Here is a 10,108-nt window from a genome sequence, read left to right on the forward strand (position 1 = left end):
TTTTATCTTTATAACCCAGCTCCAAGCATAGTGCTTGGCACATAGTAAGCATTTAATAAATGTTTGTTGATTGACAAGGGTCAGCAATCGGGGAGCACTTTCCCTAATGGTCGAACTTAACCTACCTAACCTCTTGCATTACTACTTTCTGTTTAAGAAAAACATGTATTTCACACCTATTCATAAAATAAATATTGGGATGCATAAGTAAGTACAAGTCTCCAAAGAGAATGTATGTGTTATTAGAAACTTCTATTATTTATAGTCTGTTTTGGGTATATTAATTTTAACAAGGGAGCAAGGGAACAATAACAAAACCATCCTGTTTGTTTCTGTAAACCCTTGGGAAACAAGTAGAAAGAATGCTGGATTAAAGGTTCCCTGTCATGCATGATATACTCCCTAACTGTGGGGCCCTAGACAAGGCAGTTTATGCATCTGTAAAATGGGGAATGAGAATAGCACTTACCTCATGGGCTTCTTCTGAGAATCAAATGAAATGTAAGCTTTGCAAACCTTAAAGCACTGACAATATCAATCTAGGTGATTAACATTCGTTCCCTTCTTTACCTAAATTCAGGTTTCTCCTTTTCTTTACTTCTGTAGCTGACTGTCCTTCTTCCCTATATCTTTAGGCCTCTTATTCACCTTCTCCTCAGGCCCTATTGTCTTTCTAGGAAGACCTTGCTATTTTCCTTCAGACTTAACTACTTTTCTACTGGACTTCCTTCTGTTATATTTATTCTAGAGAATATGGAGTCTCTTCTGTTGACATTTAGGGGTAGAGGTGTGAAAGAAGTATTTTACGAACAGTGTGGAAGTGACTCATAGTAACTGCCAGGTTTTAAATATCTCAAGTCTGACACCTACGTTTACGCTGGGTAACCTTGGATAAGTTATTTCATTTCTTTTGATCAGTTTCCTCATGTGTAAAATGAATGGGTAGGATCTATCTCGTAGGTCTCTACCAGCTCTCAATCTGTGAAAATCTCATGTGATGCTTTATTTTTCTCTCAATATACTAGAAAAGGAGACAAGGGGGCACCTAGGTGGCACAGCGGATAAAGTACCGGCCCTGGATTCAGGAGGGCCTCAGTTCTGTTAACCTGGAAATTAAGGAAACAATCAATGTAGGTCTTTAATCGGGGCAGAGGAACTATATAACTCGTGGTATCACAAAGCTAGGAAGCTAGGTATACCCAAAAATGGGAACAGAGGACAGTGTTTTTATGGGGTAACAGAACAAAAAGGGAACCAAAAGATTGCTCCAGAGTGACATACAGCTATTTAATGTAAATGCACCTTTAAGAAAAGAAATAATAGAACTGCTCCTAAGTTAAGTATTGGCATTACTGATGCTGAATAGAAACTACTTAATGTAGATGGATCCTTTTTACATAATAGCCATAAAGTCCAGGGAGTAAGGTGGGGAACATTGGGAGGGAATAAGTTGCTTGGGGGAAGGTCCATGAGTCCATCAAGAGTCTGGAAATGACAAAGACAGTCAGCCCCAGGCAATTCATCTGCCTGGGTAGGGGAACTAGGTGGGGAATCAGTCAGTTCTCAGTAAATTTTGTAGTTATCAGTTCAAATCCGGCCTCAGACACTTGACACTTACTAGCTATGTGACCCTGGGCAAGTCAATTAACCCTCATTACCCCACAAAAAAAAAAAAGAAAGAAAGAAATTAAGGAAGAAAGAAAAAAAAAGAAAAGAAAAGGAGGCAGGTTTTAAAATGTAGGACAAACCTCTTTATCTACAAGTGGATATAGCTATATAGACAGACAGACAAGAGAGGCAGAGAGAGAAACAGGCTGTCTAGGAATCTTTACACCAACCCTCATGTCTGCTTATGTTCCACTTCTTTAGTAATCTTTTTTTTTCATCCCCCCTGTGCCCAAACTCTACTTCCCTCTCCCCAAAGTACAATTCTCTGACTGTTGATACTCATTCCTCATAAGCTGCTTCCACAGAGTATGCTGCCCTTTCCAGACCTTCTTTTTCTTCTCAGGACAAGGGTAACTTGGGTAGAAAGAAGCTGCCCCCATATCTCAGTGATACTCACAATCTGAGAGGCTCTGACAGCCAGCGCGTTCATCAGGTGCAAGTTCATGGCCAGAAACAGCAGGCCAGCCATGAGGGTAGCAACAGGACCAATTGGCAATGGAATGGCTAAGATCTCTCCTGTCAGTTGTCTTATGAAAATTTCCACCTTAGGTTGGCAAGTGGTCAGTGCACTGATACGATGATACAAAGGGAGGCAACAATGAAAGAATGGAAAGGAACGGGGATGGGGCTTAGAAAGGGAAGTGCTACACACCTCAAATGTATCCAGTCAGATGGATGGGGGAAGGGAGTGAGCTCCCTGCTATTCCCATCTGAAGCCCATGGATACAAGTTGAGAGCTCTGACCCAGCTTCCTTCTAGGATGTGGAACTACATTCAGTTCAATTAAACATTTATTAAACACCCATTACATGCCAGGCACTGTGTTAGGCAGGTAGGATAGTTTGCACGTATCCATTTGGCTAGAGACATTTATGGTGAGTGGCACTTGCCTTGTTAAACCCTACTTACTGATCCCTTCCTTCCTGTTGACCATTTATTTACTTGCCAGTCCATTTAGGAAATTTATATAAGATAGAGACAAAAATGTTTTTGTGTTTGTTTTTGCCGGGCAATGAGGGTTAAGTGACTTTCCTAAGGTCACACAGCTAGTGAGTGTCAAGTGTCTAAAGTCGGATTTGAACTCAGGTCCTTCTAAATCCAGGGCCAGTGCTTTATCCACTGCACCACCCAGCTGCCTCCAAATAGAGACAAAAATGAAAACATTTCCTTCCACCCAGGAACTTGTATTCTACTTGGGGTAAGCAATGTGCATACCAATAAATAAGTGAAAAAATATTTTTAACTAGACCTGGGATTTCATCAGTATTTCAACTCTCCATAAAAAACCCCAAACAAACCAAAACAAAAAAACCACACACTTTTAAATTTAATCTGCATTATTAACATTTTCTCCATCACTTTCTTGAGTCTAGATTGTCAACAAAAGCCCTGATTTGTAAATTTGCTGATTTCCACAGGTGTAAATGCTCACCCTAAAAATGTAACAACTGGATCAGACACAAGCACCGCCCCCCCCACCTTGGTGTCCTATTCTGCAATTCGGCAACAAGCTGGATAGTACCCATGATCATGTTAGATTTTCTTTCCTGCTTAAACCTTTCTTTTAATTTTTAAAAGCATTGACTTTTTCTGATTTCTTTCCCTTTTAGTGATGTAGGAGGCAAAAAAGCGTTAATAGAAAAACCTAAGACCCAAGCTCTAATTCAGATATTAGCTCTAAAAGGAAGTCAGACCCCAGTTAATGGATAACTTATACTAGGTTCTTGTACCCACAGAAATCAGTGTCCATAATGGGAACAGAGGGAGAGAGGCCAGGATGACCTTAGACGAAATGACAAGAGTATAGAAATTCTAATGAAAAATGGAGATATTTTGAAACTAGCCATGGGAATCAGAAAGAGACATGCTCAGAAAAGGTGAAATTTGTCCCCAGATTCACTTTATGATGTGTAAACCCCCAAAACACACCTCCACTGAAAAAGGTACCCACCTCGGGGGTTGACTTAGGACCCCAGGAACTCCAAATTAGGATAAGCCCTGCCCTGTACCTCCCCAAGGTGGAGATTATTATAACGAGACTGATCACCAATTTATCCATACTATAAATATAACTGTCTTTCCTTTCCTTATTCAAGAGATCAATTTGACCCCAAATTCCAGCCCACATCATTAGGAAGAAGGGGATTTAAATCTCGAAAACTGGACTCAGCATTCTCCAGTCTTCCCCTTTGGGGAAATGAGAGATCTAAATCCCATTAGTATTTTAATTATTTAAAAACATCCTGAGGAGTCCACAGGCCAAAGAAATCCACAAGCCACACAAAAAAGGTAAGGAGCTCTGCCTCCCATTCATTCAGGGCAAAGAGAAGGCAACTAGACAAGAGCTGCTTTTCCTCATAACTTTGGTTACCACACTTTTTATCCATTTTCCCAGACTTTAGCTTTCATTCTTTTTTTTTATTTTTTGCAATTATACCTTATTAGTAATTTTGTAAAAGAAAACTTGAATAAGAGAAAATAATGAAAGTGAAAAATAGCATGCTTCAATCTGATGTGGGCTAGAATTTAGGGTCAAATTGATAGTGAGTTGTCCCAAAAGAATTACAAGACTCAGTGACTCAGTTTCCCAAGTTTTATTGCAATACTGTGGGTGACCACAGGGAGAGAACCAGAATAGTGGAAAGGAATCTTTCAAATAAGGAAAGGAAAGACAGTTATATTTATAGTATGGATAAATTGATTATCAGTCTCATTATAATAATCTCTACCTTGGGGAGGTACAGGGGAGGGCCTGTCCTTATTATAATATTCTCCACCTAGAGGTGTTTTAGGGGAGGGCTTATCCTAATTTGGAGTTCCTGGGGTCCTAAGCCAACCCCCAAGGCGGGTACCTTTTTCAGTAGAGGTGTGTTTGGGGGGTTTACACGTCTTAAGGTGAATCTGGGAACAAATTTGGCTTTTTCTGCACATGTCTCTTTCTGATTCCCATGGCTAGTTTCAAAATATAATCATTTTTCTTTAGAATTTCTATAGCCTTGTCATTTCATCTGTGGAAATTTATTTTGATTTGGGGACCCTACCTTTGGGCTGAGATTAGAAAGCCTTAGGCCCTCAGGGTCTCTTCTGTGTGGGAGGTGCTGGTGCCCCTCTCCCTCTGCTTCAGCTGAGCCAAAAAGCCCCGTGGGCTGTACAAGATGCCAGGTCAGACAGCTTCGGGGAAAAAGCCCCCAGCTCCCTCCTCCCTGAGCAGAGGTATCTGAGAGATGTTGGGCTCTGGTGTAGCTTGTGCTGAGGCACGTGATGCTCGAGCGTGCCCCCAGTCACAGCCCTGGCTAGCGGATTAGTTTGGTTGGTGTGTTGGTGCAAAAAGCCCCAAGATTTGAGTGGAGATAAGAAAGATAGATCTATATCTAGATCTATATCTAGATATAGATATATACCTGGGAGTTAGACTCAGGGAAACGGCAGACGAGACAGCAAAGGTTGGAGAAGACAGATGGGGCTACAAGGACGCAGGAGAAGCATAAAGGACTAGGAGCAGAGAAAAGAGAGGCTGAAGGGCAGACTGATGGAGCAGACAGACAGACAGACAGAAGGTCAGTGAGAGAGAAACACAAGGGTTCAGAGGTGGCAGTAAGGAGAGGAAAGTTAGAAGCAGGGGGATTTACAAAGTGAAAGGGTCTCAGAGTTAGAATAAAGGACCTGAGTGCCCTAAGGCAAGAGGCGGCTAAGGCCCTTATTGTATTAAAGAAGTTCCAAGAGCAGCAGGTGGGAAAGAGACGCAGTGGAAAGAGATGCACCACAATGCAGTCAGGTTGTACATTTTATTTCCCTGTATTCTTAATTTGAAATAGTATCTCATAAATAAACTCTGCTTTGATTATTTAGTTAAGAGGCTTCTTAATATTTTGCTTATCAATTTGGGAGTGGAGCAGTGTGGTGGAACTTTATAAACGGCCCACATTAAATTAACAGTAGTCAGGTAGCCAAACAGTCAAAAGTCCCCAGATTAGTCATCCACAGTTTAGTCCCCCCAAATTAGTCCTAGTCAATTTAAAATATTTCTACACGTCTAAGGTCATCCTGGCCTCTCTCCCTCTGTTCCCGTTATGGACACTGATTTCTGTGGGTACAAGAACCTAGTATAAGTTATCCATTAACTGGGGTCTGACTCCCTTTTAGAGCTAATATCTGAATTAGAGCTTGGGTCTTAGGTTTTTCTATTAACCCTTTTTTGCCTCCTACATCAAATCTGTGTTCAATCAATATGGGTTCTTTCTTTGGAGGTGGATAGTATGCTTCATCATTAGTGCTTTGGGATTGTCTTGGATCCTCTCCACTGCTACAGGTGTTTGCGCTGACACCTAGTGCTGATGAAGAATGCTGAGAGAGTACACTTTAAAATGCTTGTTTTTCCTGTTCAGCTTGCTTATGGTGATAAATGAAAGTGGACGTTGTCACTGGAAGAACTTGCTACAAACATTTTCTGGGAGTTTGGGAGGTTGTAGGGTGAGAGAGGGGAGAAGGCGAGAACATCTACTCCTTGATCCTTATTTTTCCTTTTCTACCTTGCATTTTATTTTAAGTAACTTTAAAAAGTATTTAAAGTATTTTCCCCCTCTTCAGATGGTACTCTTTATTCTTCCAGACTTTCTTTATAATGTTCCAGAAACCTCTTCACCCTGGAAGCTTACTCCACCCCTGGATTTCACACTAACACATCAGTAACACCCTCTGCCCCTGTGGCCTCTCCCTTTGATTTGCTGGTTCTTCTCAGAATCTCCATTGTAAGGATGGTGTGCAAGGCCAGCCATGTCTTGATTCTTCTCTAGGCTATATTTTTTACTATCCTGGCCCTTCTCAACATACTTTCCAAGAATTAAATGGTTGATCAAATGAGTAATTAAATGATGATTGCTGCTTTATAAATATAGCTTGATGCCTTCCATTCCCATCTTCACCAATAGAAAACTCCCACTTTATTTTGCACATCATCAGAAATCCAGGTGATGCTGTTCATTTACCTATCTACCTGCCTATCTATCTAATATCTAATATTCACAGTCTTCCTATGGCTTCTTCCCTGATACCTACAAATGTATTTACATCTCCCTAATCCTTTTTTTTCCACATCTTTCCTTTTTTTTTTTTTAATTTTTTTTATGTATAAGGTATTTTATTTTTTCCGTTACATGTAAAGATAGTTCTCAACTTTTGTTTATACAAGCTTTACAATTTCAGATTTTTCTCCCTCCCTCCCCTCCCTCCCCCCTCCCCTAGACAGCAGGTAATCAGATATAGGTTATATCTATATATCTCTATACATATAGATATAGATATATACATACACATATATATACACATAATAACATTAAGCCTATTTCTGCATTAATCCTGTTACAAGAGAAAAAATCAGAGCAGTGATGCAAAACCTCAAAATAGAAAAAAAAAAACAACAGCACCCAAAACAAAAGAAATAATATGGTTCAATCAGCATCTATACTCCACAGTTCTTTCTTTCTTTTTTTTTCTTGGATTTGGAGATCCTCTTCCATCATGAGTCCCCTGGAACTCTTCTGTACCATTGCATTGGTGAGAAGAATATAGTCCATCACAGTAGGTCAACACTCAATGTTGATGATACTGTGTACAATGTTCTTCTGGTTCTGCTCATCTCACTCATCATCAGCTCACGTAAGGCCCTCCAGGTTTCTCTGAACTCTTCCTGCTCATCATTTCTTACAGCACAATAGTATTCCATTGTATTCATATACCACAACTTGTCCAGCCATTCCCCAATTGATGGGCACCCCCTCAACTTCCAATTCCTTGCTACCACGTAAAGAGCAGCTATAAATATTTTTGTACATCACATCTTTCCTTTAAAAATTCTCATTATAACTTTGCATACACTTAAGCTATCATCCTAGATTTCTTTTCCTTTTCATAGCCAAACTCCTAGAAAAACTGTTTATACTTGTTGCTCCCATTTACTCTCCTCTCATAACTTATCAGTCCCTTACAATTGGTTTCCAAGCTTGCTTTCACCCTAATAATTTAACTGAAGATGCTCTTTCCAAAGTTATCTGTAGCAAGTATTATCCTGGCTTCCATTGCCTGAGTCCAGGAATATTTAATCACTTTCTGAGGGTTCTTCAGTACCCTTGAGGGAAAGGGGTGTTGTCTAGTCTGTCATAAGCTCAAATTCCTAACTGATTGCATTCCCTCAATTTTAGATGTTCCCTGTACTCTAATTCTATTTAACTATTTTATAGTCAGATTAGTTTTTATATTACATTGGTTGATTCAATAGGTGTTTTCTTACTTGATAAAGGTATCGGGGCATAGCATCTTTTTTTTTTAAACTGGGCAATGAGAGTTAAGTGATTTGCCCAAGGTCACACAGCTAGTAAGTGTCAAGTGTCTGAGGCCAAATTTGAACTCAGGTCCTCCTGAATCCAGGGCCGGTGCTCTATCCACTCTGCCACCTAGCTGCCCCTGGGCATATCATCTCATTAGTTTCTTCAGGGTGGGTGGAGTTTAGATCAATTGACTTAACTGAACCAGAACAGCAAAGAATTCAAATAGTACAGCTCAACTCTCTCCCACAACTTCAATAAAAATCAAGGAAGAGCACCAGACCAAGTACTGATTGGAAAATCCAAGGAAAGAACACAGTGAACTGTATTTCTAGCATAAGACTTCAGAATTAGCCCAAAGGCAAGTAATCAAGCAGGGAACTGTGGACCAGGGTTAGGTTTACCTGATTCATCCTGTAGCAAAGTAACAAGAGTAGGGACTATGGACTGTGGATTCCTAATGCTAATAACTTCTATTTGTTGATTATTTCCAATTTATCATATATGAAGAGAGTGTGAGAGATAAATAGATATATGGAAAAAATGAAATAATGATTTTAAAAGAGTTTGAAATATCATATATACATGTATTATATATGACAAATTGGGTATCTATCTTTTTTGAATGTAACTGTTTGCATGTGGTCCCCCACATTAGATTGTGAGCTTATAGAGAACAGGGGCAGTCTTTTGTCTTTCTTTGTATTCTCAGTGCATAGCATGGTTCTCAGCATATAGTTGGCACTTAATAAATGCTTGTTGACTACACTTGAGCATAGTTGAAGCCATAAGTCTGTCACACTGAATCTGCCAAGCCTCCTAACATAGGCTGGAACCAGCAACTATATATGGGAGCTCTAACAAGGCATAAACATGCACTTGTGTTGCCAAACCAGGGTTGGGAATCTGAAAGCTCAGATCAGAAGGACAGAAATCAGATTTTGTGAAAGCTTGTAGCATCCTGGACTGAGTCATCCTTGAGGTCCTTGAAGAACAGGACCCCACATAATACAAATCAAGCCCCAACATTTCCCCCAGAAGTATGCAGAGCCTGTGTGTAACACAAAGTCCCACATCAGGAAGTAAGGCTAGAAGAATGAGGAAACAAAATAAGACACTTACAATGAAGAGTTATGATGAAGCCAGGGATGCCTAAGGCACAAATCCAGAAGAAAAGAATAACTCCTAAACATCTACAAGCTAAGACTCAAAGGAAAATGTAACTTGGTCACAAATTCAACAAGAATTCCTTGAAAAAATGGAAGAAAAAAATAATTTTTTAAAGAGTTAAAAAATTATATTATAAATGAAATGAGAGGGGCAGCTAAATGGCGCAGTGGATAGAGCACCGGCCCTGGAGTCAGGAGTACCTGAGTTCAAATCCGGCCTCAGACACTTAACACTTACTAGTTGTGTGACCCTGGGCAAGTCACTTAACCCCAATTGACTCACTAAAAAAAATAAATAAATAAAATAAATGAAATGAGACTTCTAGGCAGAGGAGTCAAATTTGCTGCCTCCAAAACGGAATCAAATTAAAATGAAACTGAGAAATTTTTAATTAAATAAATAAAAGTATAATACAACATAGATAATGTAAATTTGTGGTTTTCTGAGTCAATATGTAACCTGCAGGGATTCATTCCTATTTAAATGTGACACTGGAAAAGAAATGAGAGTTCTGGAGAACTGGTAAGAGAAATAATTTAGAACAAGAGATCTAAAACCTTACGAAAGTAATAGATTCTGTGGTTGACTCAACCCTTACCCTTTCATAGTAGACCCACTCATCAGTGTATCTTTCTATAGCTACATTTAGTAGCAAGTGAGTAGGGGGAGGAAGCAGATGGAGGGAAGTAATTCAGGGTTGTACTTTGGCAAAAAATGAGAAGCAATAGGACAAGGGAGCAAGAGATAAGATAGTAGAAGACAGTATAGAGTTAAACTGGTTAATTACAGGATCAATGTGCAGAAGGAAGGAAAGTGTGATGGCCTGGGAAGGTACTATGGAGTGTATGGATTGGAAATCATCTGGGAGTCACAGCATTGCCTGAGTATGCAATAGCAAAAAGTTTTGAGTAAAGTCCAATAGGAAATGGGGAAATGGGTGAAGGTGAGAC

This window comes from Dromiciops gliroides, chromosome 2, assembly GCF_019393635.1.
Source record: "Dromiciops gliroides isolate mDroGli1 chromosome 2, mDroGli1.pri, whole genome shotgun sequence".
NCBI lineage: Eukaryota > Metazoa > Chordata > Mammalia > Microbiotheria > Microbiotheriidae > Dromiciops > Dromiciops gliroides.